This window comes from Schistocerca cancellata, chromosome 4 (genome assembly GCF_023864275.1).
Source record: "Schistocerca cancellata isolate TAMUIC-IGC-003103 chromosome 4, iqSchCanc2.1, whole genome shotgun sequence".
In the NCBI taxonomy this organism is placed as follows: Eukaryota; Metazoa; Arthropoda; class Insecta; order Orthoptera; family Acrididae; genus Schistocerca; species Schistocerca cancellata.
Window position 1 is genome coordinate 234,199,249 of NC_064629.1, and position 23,919 is coordinate 234,223,167.

A 23,919-nucleotide genomic window follows, 5' to 3' on the forward strand; every position below is an offset into this window, starting at 1 on the left:
ACCATTTGATTTAAAAAATAATTAATGACTCTTGAACATAACTGTTAAAGTAGCGCAATTTAAACCAATGTAATTATTACTTTCATCAATTACAGGTATTACTGAATCTTGATATTCATTATGAAAATGCAAAAATGAAGGAAGGTACGGGTTATAAATTATTGGGCTGCCATATATCAATTCTGTTTTAAAAGAAGCAATAATATCTGTTTCTCGATGAGAATAATCGTTATACTTTATAAACAATCCATCAGCTAAGTAAAAATGAATATTATTTAATTTGAAATAATTATTTTTGGCAAATTAGTGGCGTCAGTTTTTTGTTTAGCCAGAACACATTGATTATTAAAGTCTAAAAATTCACATTACTATCGTTTAAATCCATATATAAGTCAGCATTACTTTCAATAATACCTTTATTAAAATTGTTCCTTTTTTAATGAGTATTTTAGGTTTCTTAGTATGAGTAATTTCTCCTAATTTTTTAAAATTATGTTGACTGCCAGTAATTTGTACTGTTTCTCCATCACAATACAACTTATTATACTTGATGTAATATTTGGAGTTAAAAAAGTCATATGAAATGCAATTAAACTACCTTCTTTAAAGTGTCTTCTATAGGTACAGTAAACCTTTTTTGGGAATTGATACATTATCACTTAAGTGAGTTAACTGAATCATTTATTATTAATAAATTATTAGTAGAATAAATGAGCCAGAAAATAGATTGGGAACCAGAAATTAGTATTTGTAAAAAGAAATTGAAGATAACCATAGTAAGCATTTACCCAGTTGTATTTGATGTGTAATAACTGGACCAAATGGAAATGGAAAAGCAACATAAATGAATGGTAACTATATTTTAACTCCAGGTTGGCTAAACTGGGCTAAAATAAGTCACCTATATATTTATTCAGAAACATTAGCTTGCACATAATGCTCAAAATTTATAAAAAGACGTAAAAAAATTCAGTTTGTTGGTAAATTACCAGTAAAATTTTATGGTGATAAATGAAAAGTCGGTGACTGAGAATATCAAAGAACAAAGAAATTGATGAATACCTTAATTAAACACTGATTACTGTATATGATATGGGTGAAAAATTTAATGATGTTCATTTATCGAATTATGCAGATTATTATTCAATTCAGGAGCATTATATTATGATAATAATCTGAATAAAATAAAATCATGTAAAAGTAATAAATATAAATGTTCGATAAAATAATTGTCTACATTTCTTTTCATGCAAGTTATCAGTAGAGTTAAATTCAAGTGGTGATGAAAAAAGTGGTGAAGCTTTAATTAAGAAATATACAGAAAAACTCATCGAATATATTTGGAAGGTTGGTAACCATCAATTACTTGATAGATTAATAGATTAGTAGTAATCTATGGAGAAGAATTAGCAAGAAATAAAAATTATTATAATGAAATAGTTGGAATAACAAAATTGCTAACAAAGAATTTTAGTGTTTCTATTATTAATAATCCAAAAGGAATACTTTATTTAATTAGATTTTTGAATAATTTGCCTGACGGATTTTTAAAATCGGAAAGAGATGAAAAAGGATTAGTTAATGCTTTAATAAATCAATTACTTTATGATATGCATATTCCTGCTTATAATTATTGTGGTCCAGGAACAAAATTAGGAGAAATATTAGCCAGAAGTAATAAAGGAATAAATAATTAGATGAAACTTGTAAAATAATGATATTGCATATAGTGAAAATAAAGACTTACAGAAAAGACATGAAGTGGATAAAGAACTTCAGTTAATAGCGAATAAAGAATGTATGCTGAAGATGCTTCATTTGGTGAAACATTAGCAGCAACTGAAGTTAGAGGAATAATCTATGGTAAACGAAACTTAGGAAACTGCCTTGATGATAATGATTGGGGATTATATATTTTTAATAAGGTGTTTTCACTAAAATTTTAGAAAATTTTTGGGAAATTTAGTTTGCCTATGAAGAAAGTGGCACAGATAATAATTGCTATTGAGTACTGTTCATCAGTCCATAATTCTTATTGAAGTGGATTAATACAAGCAGATAATATCCAACAAAGAGAGATACATTTGGTCACAGCATTGTTTAATTAGTGTGAGAGCACTGGTAAACTGCAGTGTGTGACACAATGGGCTCATTGACCTAATTTAAAATATGTCTATGACTGTGTAGTCAAGTGATGCCCTAATCTCATTATGTAACACTGACTGAACTTGTGTTATTCATTCTATGTGTGGGATTATGAAGCAAAAAGAATGAAATTAAGTTTAGTGTCCAATTCAAAATCAGTAAAGTAGTACTCATATGCTCATTCTATACCATACCCAAAGCACACAAAATACGAGTCAATAAAATTAGATAAACAACATTCTCTGACATTAAAGGTAGTTTGCACATGTATATACTACGGATCAGGATGAATAGTAACTATGCATGTAGCAAGAAATCCACACAAACATCCAAAATGCACTGATGTATCCAACTCATGCTACACATGTAGTACTGTAAAGAAACTATCAACATGTATGTGTACAGCGTCTGCTCTGTTTCTCGATCAAACAGAGCCAAACCCATGTGTGAAAACTGCACACGCCATATAATGCTTTTAATTTACTTATGGACGGGTAATGGAAGTATAAACAAAAATAAGTATACAATAATGTATGGGGGAAATGATACACAAATACATGCACTAGGGACAGGATTTATAATAAACAACAAATTGTTACCTTTTATTAGGAAATTTGAGGCAGTGAATGAAAGGATATCTCACATTACGATTCAATGCAAATATAAGACTTTAAATGTTATAAATTGCCATGCTCCAACAGAGGATAAAGAAGACAATATTAAAGAAGAATTTTACAGCAAATTGGAACAGGTATATGATACATTCTCGAAAAATTCAATTAAAATAATTCTAGGAGATTTCAATGCCAAGTTAGGACATGAAAATCATTATAAACCTACAATTGGACCTCATAGTCTACATCAGCAGAGTAATGAAAACGGAACAAAACTTATTAGCTTTGCCACTTCCAAAAACATGTTGATCAAAAGTACATATTTTGCACATAAAGATATACATAAACAAACATGGGCTTCAAGAGATGGCATCACAAAAAATCAAATTGATCATGTATTAATCGAAAAACAACATCATAAATGCATACATGATATCAGAAGTCAAAGGGGAGCAGACTGCGATTCGGATCACTTTCTTGTAAAAGCCAAGTTCAAGATCTCACTCTCAAGACATAAATGGTCTAAATTAAATGGTGTTCCTAGGTTTAATACAATGAAACTGAAAAACCCAAACATTCTCAACCAGTACATTAGAGAATTAGAAACACACAAACCTGAAGTGGAAAGTAAAATTAACAATGATGATACTAATCAAGCCTGGAACGCTCTGAAAGAAAATATCACACGAGCAACTACCTCAGTTTTGGGACATTTTACTACAACCAAGAACCCCTGGTTTGATGCCGAGTGCTCGAACGCTATCGAAGATAGAAAATTAGCAAGGGAAAAATTCCTACAAAAACCAATAACACAAAACAAACTTATTTTTGAAGAGAAACAGAAACTTGCCAGGAAACTCATTAGGAAAAAGAAAAGGGATTTTATGAATTACAAATTAAAAAGAGCTGAGAATGACCGTACCACAGACTCCAGAGGATTTTTCAAGAGCATAAATATGTTTAAAAGTGGGAATATAAAAAATTATGGACAGTTCATAACAGACCCAGATGGCTCCTTGCTAACAGAAAGAAGTGACATTGCTAACAGATGGAAGGAATATTTTAATGAGTTACTAAATGCTCCAACTATAAGCGTCTCTCAGGAAGATGACAATGAATATCTTACTGCTGACCCATCGGACGAAGAGCCCAGCTTAGCAGAAATTAAAGAAAGCATCAAGAAGCTGAAGAGACATAAAGCTCCTGGAAGTGATGGTATAGACACAGATATATGGAAGCTCAGTAAATTTCCTTTTGTAAACTGCTTACACAAAATCATCACCAACATCTGGAAGCAGGAACAGGTCCCACATGATTGGAAAGAAGTAGTTGTGTGCCCTATATACAAGAAGGGGGACCCAACAAATTGTTCAAACTACAGAGGAATTGCGTTACTAAACACAACATATAAAATTCTGACAAATATACTGTTAGCAAGGATAAGCCCTTACGTTGAAGACTCCCTAGATGATGCCCAATGTGGATTTAGACCTAACAGATCGACTATTGACAATATATATGTCCTAAGGATGTTGGGTGAAAAGAAATATGAATTCAATCAAAATGTACATATGCTTTTCATTGATTTTAAAAAAGCTTTTGACAGTATCAACAGGGAATATTTATGGAAGTGCATGAGGCAGATTGGCATCCCTAACAAATTGATAAATTTAATAAAAGCTTGCACTTTAAACTCAAAATACAAAATAAAAGTAGCTGGCAAACTTTCTGAAGACTTTGAGGTTAAAACTGGAGTCAAACAAGGGGATTCACTCTCACCAGTTCTTTTTAACATAGTAATCAATAGAATAATCCAAAAAGTAAAGCTACTACAAATTGGAGCACAACTGGAAAGCAAAATTAGCATTGTAGCATACGCTGATGACATTGCATTATTATCTGACACAGGCCTCCAGCTGAATACAGACAAAACAATGTACTTTATCTTATCCCGCTATCCATCAAATAATAATGTACTGCAAGTTAATAACACAGCTTTCACAAAGACAAATGAATTTAATTACCTTGGTACAATAGTAACCTCTGACAACTCCATAAAAATTGAAATAGAATCACGAATTCAGAAGGCTAACAAATGCTACTATAGTCTCTTGACAGTTTTCAAAAGCAAGTTAATATCTAGGAACACCAAACTACAAGTATACAAATCATTGATTATACCAGTACTCACCTATGGATCTGAAACCTGGACTCTCACAAAAAAAGAGGAAAACAGATTAAGAGTATTTGAACGAAAAATTTTGAGAAAAATATTTGGACCCATAAGAGATAGGATCAGTGATGAATGGAGATTGCTAAAAAACAATGAAATTTACAAATTATATAAAGACTCCGATATAGTGGCCAAAATTAAAGCCAAAAGACTGAAATGGATAGGGCATGTCATCAGAGCACCACCAAACAGGACCATCAAGAAAGTGACTGAAGAGATTCCCACCGGAAGACGACCTCTTGGACGCCCACGCATGAGATACTTGGACAATATTCAAGACGATCTCAGAAAACTAGGACATGACAGACAGTGGCAAATTACTTGTAAAGACAGAGCAAAGTGGTTCAACATTGTCCATTCTGCAGCAAAAAGCCTTCATGGATTGTAATGCTTAATAATAATAATAATAATAATTTACTTATTTCATGATAAATCAAAATCTGTGGAATGCACTGAATGACTGAGGACTGATGCGACTGTTATTTTACAGATTAACAGAAAAATTGTATGGAGGGATGTGGAGCAAACACTACATTTCTACACAGTGCTTTAACAAAAGTTTCATGTAATTCTACTGGAGGCAGTATTGGTCAAAACTAGAAGTAAGCTTCCTGTATTGATGTGTCTGGAAACCAATGTTGAAATATGGGCCGTTGAAGATCCACCGTTTGCAGACTGCATTTTATTTAGAAATCAAGCAAGATTTTATAGTAAATTACCACAATACACAATACACAGTTGAAAATTCTCGAGCAGTCAGGGAGGTGAGGCATCAGGAACTCTTTAGTATCAATGTATGAGCAGTAATTGTCGCTAACAGCCTCATAGGCGCATAGACTTTACCAAACAGATTAACAGGTGCATCCTATCACCGATTTCTTTGTGATGAAATGCTGGAGCTATCAGGGAACGTTACCCTTGAGGAAAGATGACTGTGGTTTATGCACTACTGGGTACCAACAATTTTCTATGGACCATGTGACAATAACTTACCACAACGTTTCATGGGATATGGATTCGCCAAGTACGTCTGGTGGTGTAGTATCCCAGTCCATTGGACATTAACCTGGTGGATTTCTTGTTACGGGACATTGAAAGGCGTTGGTTTATGCGCAACCCATCGACAATGTGCGGACGTTAAAGAAGCATGTAACAAATACGTGTGACGAAATCTGAATGGAGCCAGGTGTATTTCAAAGAGTACATAATCCACAATGAAGAGGGGCTACAATATATGTCAGGATGCGTGGTTGTCACATTCAGCTCTGCCTATAGTGCATACTTCTACGTAAGACAGATCGGTATGAGCAGACAGAATTGTCCATATCCCAATAGGTATTTGTTTACCAACATATCAGTAATGGAACTTTTCTTCTAGTACCTCATGTACAAATATGTGACACTTTTATTAACCTCCCTATATGTTAGTAATTTTGTGGCGGATTCTGACAATACAATCGATCTAAGACAGAGTCAGTCTTGGCATACCGAGCTGCACATGTGCCAGATGCATGGGCTCTGTGTGGCGCATGGCTCAGCCTGTCTCGGCTTTGCTCGGTCCTTCTCCGAAGTACTCGGTACATCGCCGCATTTCATTCGGTATTGTAGTGCTGCATTATTCAGTCAGTATAACATTCTACAGTTTGGCAGAATCGTGGCCTCAGTGCTGTCAAACCTTCAACTTTTGTTAGTGGTATAAAGGAAGTTCACAAGTCCAGCAGTGTTTGTACAAAAACAGGCGGTCTAGTTATCCATCATCACAAGGCTTTACAAGTTAATGAGAGTGACAGAAGAGAAGAGAGAAAATTTTCAATATTTATTACGCGTTCGCAGAGTCGATGGGTACTGCAGATTGGCTATGGAACGACATCACATCGCCATGTAGAAAGACTTTAAAGATTTAGCCGACGATGTAAGAAAAAAATATAACAATAGACATATGGGATTCATTGTTCTGTACATAAAGCAGCAGTCTGTGCTAAATTTGCAGGCATCAAGTGATGAATATGGTGATATGAACAGTAAATTTTTTGAACTTGGAGTCATTATTAAACTGCTAGTTGCAGCAGTTTTAGAAGGAATTGGCGAAGTGGAAGGAGACTTTATATATGAGTGCAGAGTACAGTGATTAAGTCAAGGGACATGCCATGAACAAGATCTTAATTTAAAACTCGCTGTTGTTGAATTTATAAAAGAAAAAAAGGGGAAATCAGAACATCTGGAACGAATTGCCGACCTCGCGTTCTAAGTGGACTTGACTGCACACTATCCTTAGTAAGACATTCCAAGGCGAGAAACAACTCATTCCTAATTTGAAAAATTCTCTCTAAATTCACCGTCTGTTTCCCTAAGCTTTCTGATGTTGAAGACAGCATGAGGTTAGAAGTATTGAGTGAGGCCTCGAAAGAATTACAGGGGCAGTTTTCTAAACGTTTTGAGGACACTGCCAGTCTCACATCTGTTTTTGAGCAGTTTTGGAGACCTTTTCATGTTTTAGTTCAAAGTACCACTGGGGAGGTGCAGATAGTATACACTGATTTGCAGTGTAACTGCCATTTAAAACACAAGGTGCTTTGAGTAAAAACTGTCGAGGAAGTCAACATTGTTTTTCTTGGGAAGTGTTCCAAGTCTCCATAACGATGTTAAAAATGAGATATAACAATCCGGACAACATAGGTGTGTGAAACGCTATTTTCAATTTTGAAGCTTGAGAGGTTCCATACGCTCTTTTGCATTTCGCCTCTCATTTTCATCAATTTTATTAATGTTTTATGTCATTTCACGGTGGTACCCGACCGAATAAGGTTATTCAAATGAGAGTATTTGTACTGAGGGCTCAAAATACTTTTCAGTTGGCATCTTGGGTTGTCGGGTGTTCTGCCGGATATCAGCGTCGTACTTGCACAATATTTCGGTCACGTAGCTCGTGACCTTCATCAGGTGCGACCTGAGACTTTTCAGTTGATTGCTATGCATGTTGGGAACTGTATGTGGTCTTGCTTTTAGTTTCGTCTGTTACTTCCCTGGGCGGCCTGTGCGAGGGGAGCACCGGAGGATGCGGCACACTGCGTTTCCAGTGGAGGGCTGCACTTCTGCGAACAATGAGAGGGCTGTACATCAATGGGCTTGAGCGACTGGCGGGATAGCTGACCACGGTCGAGTTTCGCCTATTGTAGGCAGGGCGAAACGACATGCAAGTCATCTGAGTGTCGCTGCAGTTTGTGTGTTTACATTTCTGGTGCATCTGGAACTAAGACTGCTGGCGCCGACTGACTGCATTGTTCTCATGATTGTCAAAATACTTGTGGACTATGCCCTGCTGGGAGCGACTGTCTGGTGCCACATGGCCAGTGGTCTAGGCATTTTGATTTTGTAGCTGGTCAAATGGCAAGTTCAGTGCCCCGAGCTAAATAGCAGAGGCATGATTGGTCAACTTAAATTGAGGCCAGTTGATGTCATAAAGCCCTGCTCGAAATTGGGGGGAATGGTCGCTATTGGCACGAATGATGTTCTGAGATAGTGTGGGGGAATTTTGGGTCAACTGAAGAATTGGTTACAACCCGTCAGCTTTGACCAATGACGCCACAGTTTGCCAGAGATTAATTATTACACAGATGTAACAGCTGAGAGGAGTGTTGAGAAACAAAGGAATACAGGGGAGAAAAAATATAGTAGACATATATCAAGGCGAGTAATAGTTCGACCTTAATGTTAAGGATACCGCTTGTTTGTGTCCTAGTACTTCTGTGGAAAATAAAGGGCAAAAAAAAAAGGGGATAGAAGTAGCGGTAGCATAGAATACCTCAGGTCATATATATGTGAGCTGTATCTCGACCTTCAGTCGATCTGTAAAGGTTAACTCCAATATGAGATACAAATTAAACAAACGTCGATTTCTTCGTTTTCGTTAGCATTAGAATCGTGTTGTTCAGTTGAACTATATAGGTTAACTGAAGTACGGGATACAAATTTTACATGTGTTGTTTCTTTCGCCTCCACTACCACTAATATTCTGTTCTTATGTAGATATTAGTATCGTCTATTTCGACTATAACCCCCCAATGGATCCCTATACTTCAAATATTCCCCACAAACTTCCCTACAAAAAGAGTACCAATCTACAACTGTTCGCTCACTCACACAACATTCATGCACACACAGCCACACAGGGATACCGCAAACACCAACAGTATGTAATTTTTATGATATCCCTCAAGACGAGCTTAGATTTCTCGAACCATATTCCTCGTCTAATGGACCGACACAACCGATCTTTCTTTACTGCAGCGCCATACCATTAAGTTGTGAGTACGGCGAGCGGACTCACTTGTCAGGCGCGTATGTTCGCCACACTCACGACATCGAACGTAATCGGCAACAAGACCATACATTTGTAAAAATCTAATCGTGGTCATCATATCTAGCCCATAGCCTCTCTTAAATAATTCAGATTCATTGGAATAGATAAATCCATACCTACAAACGAAAATGAAAAACTAAAAATTCTCCTAAAATAAAAAAATATTAGTCCCAATTATCTCAAACTCAATAAGAACTTAAATTAAGTACCGAATGAATTGCAAACAACCAATTACTTAAATCTAAGCACACGAAAAAATTTTTACGCAATATCGCTGTCTTTTAAAAACACATTCAAGATTTTCAGTGTTCAATGATGGCGCAATGTACAATGATGGCGCTTATCCCGGGTAGACAACCGATTTATTATCAACGGCTGCAAAGTAAAGACATTAATATCTATGAGCAACCTATGACGTCATTGGTCAAAGCCGACGGGTTGTATCCCGTGCTTCAATAGACCGCCGAATTTTGGAATCAGCACTGAATGCTGATTCGCGGTTTTCGAGGGTAGTGAGGAGTTGAGTAGCGTTGGCATCGCTCTTGCGTTGCGTAGGCGCAGCATTCGGTATCTGATCTTCGTCGGAGTCTGACGGTCTTGCGACTTAGTCGCACTTTTTCGGCAGAACTTAGAATTCTCGGACAGCTTTCGAGGCCAGGGGTTGAAACTGAAATGCTGCACGGCAGAAGTCGGCGGCTACATCGTCAGATCGCTGCCTACCGACACCCTGCTGCAGGTTTCAGGAGTGGTAAAGTATTTTGAAGCGCCAGCATTGTAGGATCTATCAATTTTATACTGAAGTTCTCAACAGCCCGCGAGCTCGCTTTGCTACACGTCCACTCTACTTGTTTCTTCATGTGATCCCATTCGACCTCTCACTACTAATCGCGATACTGCAATATAGTCGGGGGAGTAATATTTGATTCGTTAGGATCTCCAACCATTATCGACAGTGTATTGCATCACAGAGAATAGGAGTCCCTTGTTCTCGAGCCAACTCTTATTCTCATAATGGTTCAGTATGACCTACCCTTTAGCCTACAGTTTGTATTGACAATCGAGTACCTTTGTGTTCTGATTTATAATAAATCACATTGTAATATTCAATCTGCGTATCATTTCATAGACAGATGTAGAATCCCATATCCTGTCGTTTATTATGATAAAATTCCATTTTTCTTTACTGAGCAGATAATGATTTTTATTAAATTATTGTGAGTGTGCACTCCTTATTTTACCAAACAGCAGGATCCACCATCAATTCCTTTCGTTACCGTTGTGCACATAATCAATTAGTAAGGAGGGGGTCGAGTGCATGTCCAGTTCGCATGCAAAATTCGCCAGAATTAAAGAGGTACAAACTCTTCTCCACCTAGGCACATCGCAAACTAAATAACTCACGATTACGTATCAACCTGAGTGCTAATATCTTTAAAATTGTCTGCGTCTGTACGTATGCAGACAGCTTGTATCAGATATAAATATATTACATCTTCAATGCTCCAAAAAATTATTGAGTAACACTGAAAATCTGTTATGGTACCTATGTTGTTGAGAAATACGAAATATAAAATCAGTGTATGAAACCAATGTGTATGCAGTGCAACTGCATCGCCATTTAAATGTAACACGTTCCCAGATTCCCCCTTTTACCCCTCCTTACACTCAGCATTGCGTGGATGTGGGGGAAGTGCACGTCCAGGCGAAGCAACGATGACACTAGTGTTGGTGCATGACTTGCGTGCAAAGTATTATACGTACCTGATTTATGACAATTAGTGAAATGAATGGTCGCGTGGATAGCGTAAGTTATTTTAAGTTAGATTATGTAATGTTTAAGCCTAGGGGTTAAAATACACTCCTGGAAATGGAAAAAAGAACACATTGACACCGGTGTGTCAGACCCACCATACTTGCTCCGGACACTGCGAGAGGGCTGTACAAGCAATGATCACACGCACGGCACAGCGGACACACCAGGAACCGCGGTGTTGGCCGTCGAATGGCGCTAGCTGCGCAGCATTTGTGCAGCGCCGCCGTCAGTGTCAGCCAGTTTGCCGTGGCATACGGAGCTCCATCGCAGTCTTTAACACTGGTAGCATGCCGCGACAGCGTGGACGTGAACCGTATGTGCAGTTGACGGACTTTGAGCGAGGGCGTATAGTGGGCATGCGAGAGGCCGGGTGGACGTACCGCCGAATTGCTCAACACGTGGGGCGTGAGGTCTCCACAGTACATCGATGTTGTCGCCAGTGGTCGGCGGAAGGTGCACGTGCCCGTCGACCTGGGACCGGACCGCAGCGACGCACGGATGCACGCCAAGACCGTAGGATCCTACGCAGTGCCGTAGGGGACCGCACCGCCACTTCCCAGCAAATTAGGGACACTGTTGCTCCTGGGGTACCGGCGAGGACCATTCGCAACCGTCTCCATGAAGCTGGGCTACGGTCCCGCACACCGTTAGGCCGTCTTCCGCTCACGCCCCAACATCGTGCAGCCCGCCTCCAGTGGTGTCGCGACAGGCGTGAATGGAGGGACGAATGGAGACGTGTCGTCTTCAGCGATGAGAGTCGCTTCTGGTCGTATGCGTGTTTGGCGCCGTGCAGGTGGGCGCCACAATCAGGACTGCATACGACCGAGGCACACAGGGCCAACACCCGGCATCATGGTGTAGGGAGCGATCTCCTACACTGGCCGTACACCACTGGTGATCGTCGAGGGGACACTGAATAGTGCACGGTACATCCAAACCGTCATCGAACCCATCGTTCTACCATTCCTAGACCGGCAAGGGAACTTGCTGTTCCAACAGGACAATGCACGTCCGCATGTATCCCGTGCCACCCAACGTGCCCTAGAAGGTGTAAGTCAACTACCCTGGCCAGCAAGATCTCCGGATCTGTCCCCCATTGAGCATGTTTGGGACTGGATGAAGCGTCGTCTCACGCGGTCTGCGCGTCCAGCACGAACGCTGGTCCAACTGAGGCGCCAGGTGGAAATGGCATGGCAAGCCGTTCCACAGGACTACATCCAGCATCTCTACGATCGTCTTCATGGGAGAATAGCAGCCTGCATTGCTGCGAAAGGTGGATATACACTGTACTAGTGCCGACATTGTGCATGCTCTGTTGCCTGTGTCTATGTGCCTGTGGTTCTGTCAGTGTGATCATGTGATGTATCTGACCCCAGGAATGTGTCAATAAAGTTTCCCCTTCCTGGGACAATGAATTCACGGTGTTCTTATTTCAATTTCCAGGAGTGTATAAACTGGGACGATTTTCAGATTAATCGACACTTATAAAAATATTAGGGATGTGATATTAGTATTAGATTTTATATACGAAAAGTGTCAAGACAGGCCGGCCGGTGTGGCCGAGCGGTTCTAGGCGCTTCAGTCTGGAACGGCGTTACCTCTACGGTCGCAGGTTCGAATCCTGCCTCGGTCATGGATGCGTGTGATGTCCTTAGGTTAGTTAGATTTAAGTAGTTCAAAGTTCTAGGGGCCTGATGACCTCAGATGTTAAGTCCCATAGTGCTCAGAGCTATTCGAACCAATTTTTTTTTGTCTAGACAGTCCCTACTTTTAATTACTACAAATGACAAAAAAATTATTTTAATGAGAAAGCAGACAATACACAAGTTTTGTATTTTCCTGGTCCTATTTAGTAGTCTATTTCAAAACGTATTTGCTTCGTCTGTACCTCGCATCTTTGTAGGATTCCGAGACCGTTTGGCGACGTTGACGACTGGTGCTGGTATTTTACGATTCTTCGCTGCGAATAACGTTTCCAGATCTGTTACACAGGGAGTCGCAGAAGGAATGGTCAGTATTCATAGATACGACGGGAACGATTATTCGAAGTAAACAAGTCCAGAAATCATGGCCTCTTAAAATGGATGCCTTAGGGGCTATGAGCGCTTCTTCATCTTCGATACTGTGAAGCGGATCTCTTCTATTGTAAGCTCCTTCCTTTCCATATTTTTGGAGGAGATTTTTTGGACCAAACCAAGAAACAATTGACTAAATTAACATGGGCTTTAAAATGCGTAACTTTTGAGCTATGAACTCTTGTTTAGCAGAAGGTGTTCGTTTCACAGTAGCGAAGATGAACAAGTGCCCATAGTTCTTAAGGAATGCATTTTAGAGCCCACGTTTACTGGACTTTTTTGCTTAGAAATAGTACCTGTCATATCCCTGAATATTGACCAATCTTCCTGGGACAACCCGTATGTCTGTTCCAGGTAATGATACGACTATCGTATTAACCCAGCTGTCATTCGAGGCTTGATATCGTGTGATTGCAGATGCTGAATGTGCACAGTTTTTACACGAGCGGCACTGACATATTTGTCGAGTACATTTGTCTACACAATGTACACTCCGTGGCGAGTTTGAAACAAAATTTTAGAAAGCACTCTTTCGATTGAATGCTTCATTTTAGAGAAAAGTACTACTTTGAATCTTTTGACAATTTACTGTAAGATTGCTGCAACTCTCTCTTTATACTTTTATAGTATAGAAATAAAGAGCTCATTAATTATCACTTTCCACTGGAGCCGACAATACAAGTTAAAAGATTATTGTTGTGCGTATTATGGCACCATAGCTATACTCACGAATGGTGACTTAATTTCTCTTTCTTCTAAGAAAATATTTTAGGGTTGTAATAATTTTAATATAAATACTAAATTGTTCACAAACTGTTCTCTGTAACAGTCACACATTATTTTAATGATGTAAGTAACTGGTATTTTACATATACTAAATGTGCTTTCTTTGTTAAACGGTTTTCTGTCGCCAGTAAACGTGGTGACGGTGTTACACTTTTAAAAAAATCTGGAGGACCTTACATACAGGTTATCTCACACAGAATTTATTTATACATCCATTGTACCACCAATTATAGGAAAAATTACCTGTAATGATAAAGAGTGAGTAGAGAAACAGAAGTCATCTCCTGTCACAGTTTTATAACCATGTTCTTAGACAGTAATACACAGTCCTAGCGAATGATCGCTTCATCTGTTTCTTCCGACCACTGAAGACAGAATTGTGGCAAACCGTTTCTTCTCGACTATTGTCTATTAAAGCCTTAACACAACGATCGACTTCCAAGCGACTGGATAGCCACTGCGTTCTCAGCCTTCCGTCTTGTACCAGAATGTCTGTGGTGGTCCTTGGTGGAGCATAGCTATCGATACGGGCAAGCCATTGCCATAGTAACCATTACAGCCATCTCTGCTACGACTACTTTCAATGAGTTCATATGGGGCAGTCTGCACACAAAACCGATAAAATTATGTCAGGTATTGCGTTCTTTGTTTTAAATTCGCCATTGGTATAACATTTTATTTTGTTATTATTGTAACATTTACTGTAGATATTTTGGGCGTTGTTACCATATATTTGTGTATAAGTCCCTTAAAATATGTAATTCTATTGTACAGCAATGCTTACGGCCTGTAGATGGTGTAAATTATAGACCTAAACCGGCTGTCAACCAAAATAAACATCAATTACGATCGAGACTGTTATACTGAATTTTAGCCCGTGAAACAATTTCTGTTCATTGAGTGCTACGACACAGTTCAAGACGTATTCACGTCAAAGCACGGACCTCGTAATATACAAATAGGATATTGGGCACACATACTGTGTCACCAGCGAGCTTCCAATATACATCCGTTGAAAACGCGAAATCTGATTTATTTTTAGTTCATCTAGAAATAAAAGCACAGTTTACTCGGTAGTACTCACTGTCGTTCTGCTGTATTCATTGATACGGTTCACATATTAATTTAAATGTTTTAACTGCGTCTGCACTCACGAAATGCACCTTTCCATTCAGATCCTCAGGTGAACAGCAACAGTCTCTCTCGTCACCAACCATAACGCTCGACCGTTCAGTTTTGATAGCCAAAACAGGCAGTCTTACAGGAAGACTACATAAAGGTACATCAAAAATTTACGTTCACACAGATGCATGTATCATATTTGAATGAAATTCCATTTATCACTAAATATAATGAGTAAAGGAAAATAGAGAAAATATTTTTTTAGGCTCCCTACACTTGTACCTCTACAAGTGGGCGTCACTGGAGGTGCTATGTATAAGAGAGAGGTTTACTGCTGAAATTCTGACAGCGTGTGTTCCAAGAAGATTCGGGCAACGTCTTAATTCCTTCAACACACTAGTCGCGAAATGACCACGACGAGAAAATCAGACAAATTATCACACACCGTAAGGTGGCCACCTGTGTATGTCTCAATGTAGATGCAGATGTACCTGGCTTATTTTAAAAAGAATTCAACTTACCTCCTGCGCCGAACTAAAAATTATTAGGTTGTATCACACTGTCTACGACAAAGACACTAGAGACAAAGCACGAGCTCTGATTGATGTAGTTAGGCCAAGCTATGAAAATCAAATTCCAGGTGGTCGAATCGGTACTGAACTGAGGACCACACCAATACAAGTCTAGCTCCAAGTCGCTCGATTTTGTGAGAGCTGCAGATGCTACTGTGGATAAGCTGAGGGACCACATTTTGCAATAGAAATGAAGCAGCTGACCAGTGTGGCCGAGCGGCTCTAGGCGCTTCAGTCTGAAACGGTGCAACCGCTAAGGTTGTAGGTTCGAATCCTGCCTCGGGCTTGGATGTGTGTGATGTCCTTAGATTAGTTAGGTTTAAGTAGTTCTAAGTCCTAGGGGACTGATGACCTCAGATGTTAAGTCCCATAGTGCTCAGAGCCATTTGAACCATTTGAAAGGAAGCAACATGACAGTAATGGATGAAAGTCTTTGCTTCTGTAGCAAAAGAGCCGATGTCGATTTCATTCGTAAGCAAGGCAGTGAGCAGTGTATTCTGGGACGTGAAAGAAACCTTTCCTTTTATTACCTTTCAGAAAGGGTTGTCTCAGCTGACATATAGTAAGGAAACTTTTTATTTCAGCTGAATGATAAAAATGTTGCACGGTGAAGAGAGAAGAAACTGGTACATCTGCCTAATACCGTGTAGGGCCCCAGCACGCAGAAGTGCCGCAACACGACGTGGCATGGACTCGACTAATGTCTAAAGTAGTGCTGGAGGAAATTGACACCATGAATCCTGTAGGGCTGTTCATAAATCCGTAAGAGTAGGGGTGGGGGCTGGAGGTCTCTTCTGAACAGCATGTTGCAAGGCATCCCAGATATGCTCCATAATGTTCATGTCTGGGAAGTTTGGTGGCCAGCGGAAATGTTTTAATTGAGAAGAGTGTTCCTGGATCAACTCTGTGGCAATTACGGACGTTTGGGGTGTTGCATTTTCCTGCTTCAATTGCCCAAGAATGCGCAAAGGACATGAATGAATGCAGGTGATCAGACATGATGCTTACTTACGTGTCAACTGTCAGAGTCGTATCTAGACGTAACAGGGGTCCCATATCACTCCAATAGCACACGCCCCACACCATTACGGAGCCTCTACCAGCCTGAACAGACCCATGCTGTCATGCAGGGTCCATGGATTCTTGAGGTTGTCTCCATACCCATACACGTCCATCCACTCGATACAATTTGGATCGAGGCTAGTGCGACCAGGCATCATGTTTCCAGTCATCAATAGGCCAGTGTCGGTGTTGACGGGCTCAGACCTGCCGTAAAGCTTTGTGTCGTGCAGTCATGAAGGGTACACTAGAGGGCCTTCGTCTCCGAAAGGCCATATAGATTATGTTTCGTTGAATGGTTCGCACGCTGACACTTGTTGATGGCCCAGCATTGAAATCTGCTGCAATTTCCGGAAGGGTTACATTTCTGTCACGGCGAACGATTCTCTTCAGTTGTCGTTGGTCCCGTTCTTGCAGGACCTTTTTCCTTCCTCATCGATGTCAGAGGTTTGATGTTTTACCTGATTCCTGATATTCACCGTAACTCGCGAAATGGTCGCACGCGAAAAACCCCACTGCATCGCTACCTCTGAGATGCTGTGTCACATCACTCGTGTGCCGACTACAATACCACGTTCAAACGCACTTAAATCTTGATAGCCTGCCATTAGCCAGAAACTTGTTGTGTTGTATAGGCGTTGCCGACCGCAGCGCACTATTCTGCCTGTTTAGGTATCTCTGTATTTGAATAGGCATGCTTATACCAGTTTCTTTGGCGCTTCAGTGTATGAAGCTCGGAGCGCTATAAAGAAAAACTGTTGCCAGGATTGTTCATCCGCTCACAGAAGTGAAGTGGTAATGAGAAAACTGAAGGATCTGAAGTATAAATTATTGTATCATCCAACTTGATCAGTAGACTGTCCATATTTTGCTTCCGTTTATTACCACATGTAAAGATGTGGAGTCCAACGTAGTGATTGCAGAATACGTGGAAGGGTGTTCTGCAGATCTTCCTACATTACATTTCGATAAAGGTATCAACTCACTGGATGTATATTGGCATAAGCGCTTTAATCTGACGGAGGACAAGTTCGAAAAATATATGCACTTCTTGTCTAGTAAAAAACGTTAAGCTGCCAATGCGAGAAAATTTCCTCGTGTCCTTGGGTAATGTACTTCGTCTCATTCTCTATTTTACATTATTATTAACGCTAATGATATTTTGTAAAATTGTAAGTTGTTATAAATGATGAAATTCATACGAGGGTAAATTTTCTACGAGGCAGTTCACAATATTGCTATTCATTTTAACGCTCTTCCAAAAGCTACAGAAGGAAAATGAAGAAAATATTTAAAAAACCGCTGCGAACGTCGCGATGGCGCTTTCACACGTGTGGACAAACGATTTTAAAGTGTTGTAGAATATTCGTAGTCAAAGATTGTCACATAAAGGTTTTGTTTCTGTTGTTGTCGTAGTGAATGTATACTAACGTTTTCGAAAACTGTAATGTCAAGTACCACACTTCTGACCGGAGTGAAGTAACTACACAAAATTGGTTAGGATTGCGGAACTGTGCATGATCGCTGACTGTAAACACTGAATGGTCTGAAGTACCCACGTGCAGCATTCTGTCCCAGTAAAGGTCTGGTATCAGCTCTAAAGGGTCCTGGATAAGTTCTTAGTGATCTGTCTGAATGTGAGTTGTATGCGAGACCACAGAGTATGAAGAACGGTTGCCGACAAATTAAATAAGTCAGAAATAAAAGACTTTCTTGCAATATTAACGGTCATCTTCTCTGAGGGAAGAGAAGATGACGATTTAGATGCATACGGCGGCGCCTCGGTAGCTAAGTAGACTGTAATACGGAAAATTCAGGTTCGATTTCCGTCACTGCTAGCGATTTTTCTTTAGTGGGAGGGCAGGAATAGGGTGCACTCTACCTCTTGATGCGAATAACGGAGCTACTTGACCGACAAATAGCGGTACCATGTCAAGAAAACTCAACGGTGGGAGAGCAGTGTGCTGACCTCATAACCCTCCATAATGTGCCTACAATGACGCCATTGTCAGAGGATGACACGGAGATCGGTCAGTACCCGTGGGCCTCCAGGGTCATGTGGCCGGAGTATATATAACATAAATAAGTATTTATAAGACTGTGAACTGACCATTTACTGGCTTTCCTGTAAAAATGATTAATTAATTATATTCAAGGATTCCTCTACGTAGAACAAAGGAGGTCAGGATAAACTACTGTAACCCATGTCTGGAAACACTTTTGCTATCCATGCATTCACAGGGATAGATCTTCTAAGACTTTATACGTGCGTATTTCACCCCTTCCTATTTCGAACCAAATGGCTCTGAGCACTATGGGGCTTAACATCTGAGATCATCAGTCCCCTAGGCTTAGAACTACTTAAACCTAACTAACCTAAGGACATCACACACATCCATGCCCGAGGCAGGATTCGAATCTGCGACCGTAGCAGCAGCGCGGTTCCGAACTGAAGCGCCTAGAACCGCTCGGCCACAACAGCCGGCTATTTAGAACCATTAAATATTAATATTGTTCACTTTTACTTTTAGAGCTGTACTTCCGAATATCTCTTTTGTTGTCATACTCGAATGCTCTGTTGACTACAAATTTCGTAGGTGAATAAATGTGCTGTGATGCTGTGGTTAATATTCCCAGCTGCTTAAAGAGATGTCTGAAACTCACACTTAATGCTATTGATTCCCCCATCTCTGCTTCGTGGGAGAGTTAACTATATTGAAAGTGTAAATTTAGAGGACTGTAACGTGAAATCTTGCACGAAAATGAAGGTCATCGTCGCCGTCTGCGGAACGTATATACACGGATATTATCCGTGCGGTCGAAGCATTTCACCGTTCCTGGTTGATTCCTATAATCTTGTCGCAGCCGGCCTCGGACCTTCCGGAGCTTGTTTCTCTTCAATGATATTTATAGACCTGTCTCAATGTTCGTCGAGCATGCGAGAACACAATTTCTCATCATAGCATTACATGTGGCAGAGGAATATACACGTGTACAACACACAGACCGCAACATTCGGGAGGAAAAATGGCATTTACCTACTTGTTTCACGCTACATTACATGTTTCATATAATAACAATAACGGTCGGATGCATGTAAATATAGATTTTTATGTCTAATAACAGATGGCGTTAACCTACATGGTTCGCTTGGTAGAATAAACACCAAAATAACGCTAATAGTACCCTTTCTTCGGCAAATTGCAGTTATTAACCCCTGTTTAGTGGTCCGCTGTTAAAAGACGCAACTCGTAGTCACTTTCGAAAGAGCTGTGAGAATTATATACGGGACATGTGAGTGAATACGAAAGTATTTCTGTTGCGGACAGGGAATGTATCCAAGCTATGTTCTCACAAAGACAATATTTTCGACATAAAGGTGTTTTTTTTTTGTTAATATATAATCGCACTACGCTCTGAAATAGCTGCAACTCCTAGTCCGGTAAGAGTGACGAAAGTAATGATTTCTGCTAAGGTAAGTATTAGAATAGCACGCAAATGGTTGAAATTACGGAACTGTAGATGATATCTGACTTTTTAAGTTCCCAGTTGTGTGATGGTGTCAACTTCCTGCAGTCGGACGCACTACATATTGAACACTAGAAGTACCGGACTTCGCCATACCCCTAGTAGTACCATGTGGGTCATTTTTGACACACAGTAGAGAAACACTGTTTTATTCCTATTTGGGTGGTGTTTTGAGTGTCTTCATGTTGACAATACGTCTCCAAAATGAACAGTACACCATCAAACATAAATTTTCAGAAGTCAACTTTTTTTATTTTAAATTTTACAAAAGAAATTCCACAATCTTTCATCACTCGTCGTTAAAACAAGTACGTAAAACAATGTTATAGTGTTTTTCTTTATAAAAAAAATTGAAACAGAATCAAAACATTGTTTATATGAGTATTAATAGTATTTTTACTTTTATAGAAAAATAAGGTAAGTACCAAATATTTGTGAAAGATTCTAAAATGCAGCAAGTGACTAATATGCTCTGCGTGTTTTCTCGATTATTGTAATCAAGGAACCAAAACATAAGAACGAATAGCTTCGGCCTATAATTATAAATATTCGGAAATACTTAAGAACGAGGACGTGACAGAATGCCTAAGCTGGGATTCAGACATTCCACCAGAGCTTTTGTTCGGCAACTTTTGCATACATACTTGTTACACTTGAAGCATACGCTTGATGTTTTATTTCCATTTGTTGTTTTGTTGCTTGCAGGAAACCTGGATTTGACAAGATCTTCTACTTGCATATTGGCCAGTGCCGGTATAGAGTGCCTGAAAGGGGAGATTGACTTCTCTCTGCAGTTTCTAAGAGACGACAAGCTCATCTGCGACTTTGAGGATAAAGTCCTGAATATGACAACCCCTTTTCCATATTGACCAGCGCCGGTATCGAGTGCCTGCAAGGGGAGACTGGCTCCTGTCTGCAGTTTGTATAGGGCAGCAAGCTCATCTGCTACTCTGAGGGTAAAGTCCCCATGTGAAATATTCTTAGAGGTAAGTAACTTAAAAATTGTGTGAGCGTTTGTCATGGCAAGGCCAAGAATATTGTAAAAGACACGCACAGGCCATCGGTGGGTGCCGGATCTGCCACTGCAGTGTCTAGCCATTTGGTCAACTATATCGACACCATCCTTAGCTTTATTATGAAACTTCACACTTTCTGGAAGTTTCTTCTGAGTATTCTCATTCGGCCATTGGTGGATGCCAGATCTGCCACTGCAGTGTCTAACCATTTGGTCAACTATATCGACACCATCCTTAGTTTCATTATAAAACTTCACACTTTCTGGAAGTTTCTTCTGAGTATTCTCATTCATCTGACATCCAGCATGAATGTTTTTTTTTTTCCTTTATTGAATTTCAATTCCCCCCGAAGGGGGCGGGCTGGCAGCAGCTTAGTATGCCGCTCTTCAGCCTACAGACTTTGTTAGAAAGATGAAGAGAATAAATAATAAAAACAGGCGATAAAATCGGAGACTTTAAGAGTAACATGGCGAAAAGAAATCGTGGAACTTAAAACAAAGATCAGAGGGATGATGACGCTAAGAAAATACATACAAAGCAGACAGGTAAAACAATAGACAGACAATTAAAAAAACACGGCGACAGTCTGGTTTCTGTTCGCAAAAGACATAAAATTCTCACCCAGCGACAGCATGGTTTCTGCTCGCAACACGAGAAAGACGAACAACACTGAACAGTCACAGGAACACTGCACTAAAAAGTTGGCAAATGTGACATACCACAGCCGAGAGCAGGTGGGGGGAAACTGGACAGATGATGAGAAAATAAAAAAAGGGGGGTAGCCGGGAAAGGAGCTGATGGAGGATGAGGACCCATAAGAGGGGTGGGGGGCGCTGGGCAGACGCGACAGGGAGTGGGGGAAGCAGAGGAGGGGAATACAAAAGGACTCAGGGGGGGGGGAGAAGGGAGGTAGGGAGAGGTTTAGTGGGGAGAAAACAGGATGGAAGGGGGGAAGAGGGAGCCCAGGGAAAGGACAGAGGAAAGGAGGGGGAGTGAGGATCAGAGGTGATAGGAGGGATAAATGGAGGGAGAGAGGGCATCATCCGGGAGGGGGAGTTGATGGAAGCCACCTTGGGAAAGGAGATGTAGGGTGTAGAGATGGAGGGTAGGGGGGACACAACGGTGAAGACGTGGCAGGGGGTGGGGATGGGAGAGGAGAGGAGCAACCAGGGGGTGAGGGGGTTCAAGACGGCGGGAGGTGTAGAGGATGCGGATATGTTCGAGGAATAGGAGCAGATGGGGGAAAGGAATGAGATCATAGAGGATCCGCTTTTTTTTTTCTTTATTGTATTTCAATTCCCCATCGGGGCGGGCTGGCAGCAGCATATGCGCTGCTCTTCAGCCGAAAGACATAGAACAAACAATAGAAGAAATTTAAAAATATACAAAGGAGAGAATATGGTGAACATAGAGATAAAAAAGGGGGATCATCATGGAAGGCAATAGACAAAAAAACGGGGTGACCATAAAATGGAGATAAAAAACTGTTAAAACTGTTTAAAAGTAGCACACACAAAAAGCCACACACTGCGACAATTAAAACAACACAAGGCACAGTATGACTGGAGCATGAAATGTATCGACGGATGGTGTAGCACATAACAAACACTGATGGCGAACCTCAAGACAGTACACAATTAAAATCACACCTCTTGACGCACAGGAGAAACAGCACTAAACACAACACTGATGTGGCACACTGACGATGATCAAGACAGAGGATCTGCCAGGCGCAAGGAGATGAGGGAAACTTGAAGAAGGGAGGGAGGGGAAGAGATGGGGGAGATGAGTGTTGGTGTGCTGAAGAGGGCCAGGTAGGGAGGGACGTGGGAAGGAAAGAAGCAAGTATGGGGTGCAGGGTCTCAGGGGGAGGGGGGGGGGAAGGAGGAAAATCCGCTCTGGGAGAAGGAGGGAAGAGGAAAAAAAGGGAGCCCTAGGGAGAGGGGGGGGAACAAGGCCAGGTTATAGTTGGAAGGAAGGGTAGATGTCATGGCGAAGTTCGTCATCCGGGAGGGGGAGGCGTTGGAAATGGCCCTGAAGAAGGAGATGGAGGGTGTGGAGGTGGAGAGAGGGAGGGATACAGTTATAGAGGCGTGGCAACGGGCGTGGGGTGGGGAGGAAGGAGGAAACCAGAGGGTGGGGGGGATCAAGCCTGCGAACAATGTAAAGGATGCGGAGATGTTGAAGGAACAGAAGGAGGTGGGGGATGGGGATCAGTTCATACAGGAGCCGTGTGGGGGAAGGAAGGCGGATACGGAAGGCAAGGCGGAGCGCATGGCGTTCAAGGATTTGGAGGGCCTTGTAAAAGTGGGTGGGGGCGGAGATCCAGGCAATGCTGGCATAACTGAGGATAGGACAGATGAGGGATTTGTAGGTGAGAGGATCCGCGTGGGGGACGGGAGGCGTATACGGAAGGCGACGTGAATGTTACTCAGGTTACGGATACTTTTTTTTTTTTTGGTAAGCTGTGAGAAGATTGTCGCCTGACTTGTAAGGGAGTTGCATACATGTGTCTTCTCCACTCCGCGCTGCAGGAAGGACCTCCTTGAGTGATCTCCGAAGAGCGCCAACTAAACTTGTTCCCTTTTGTTTCAGC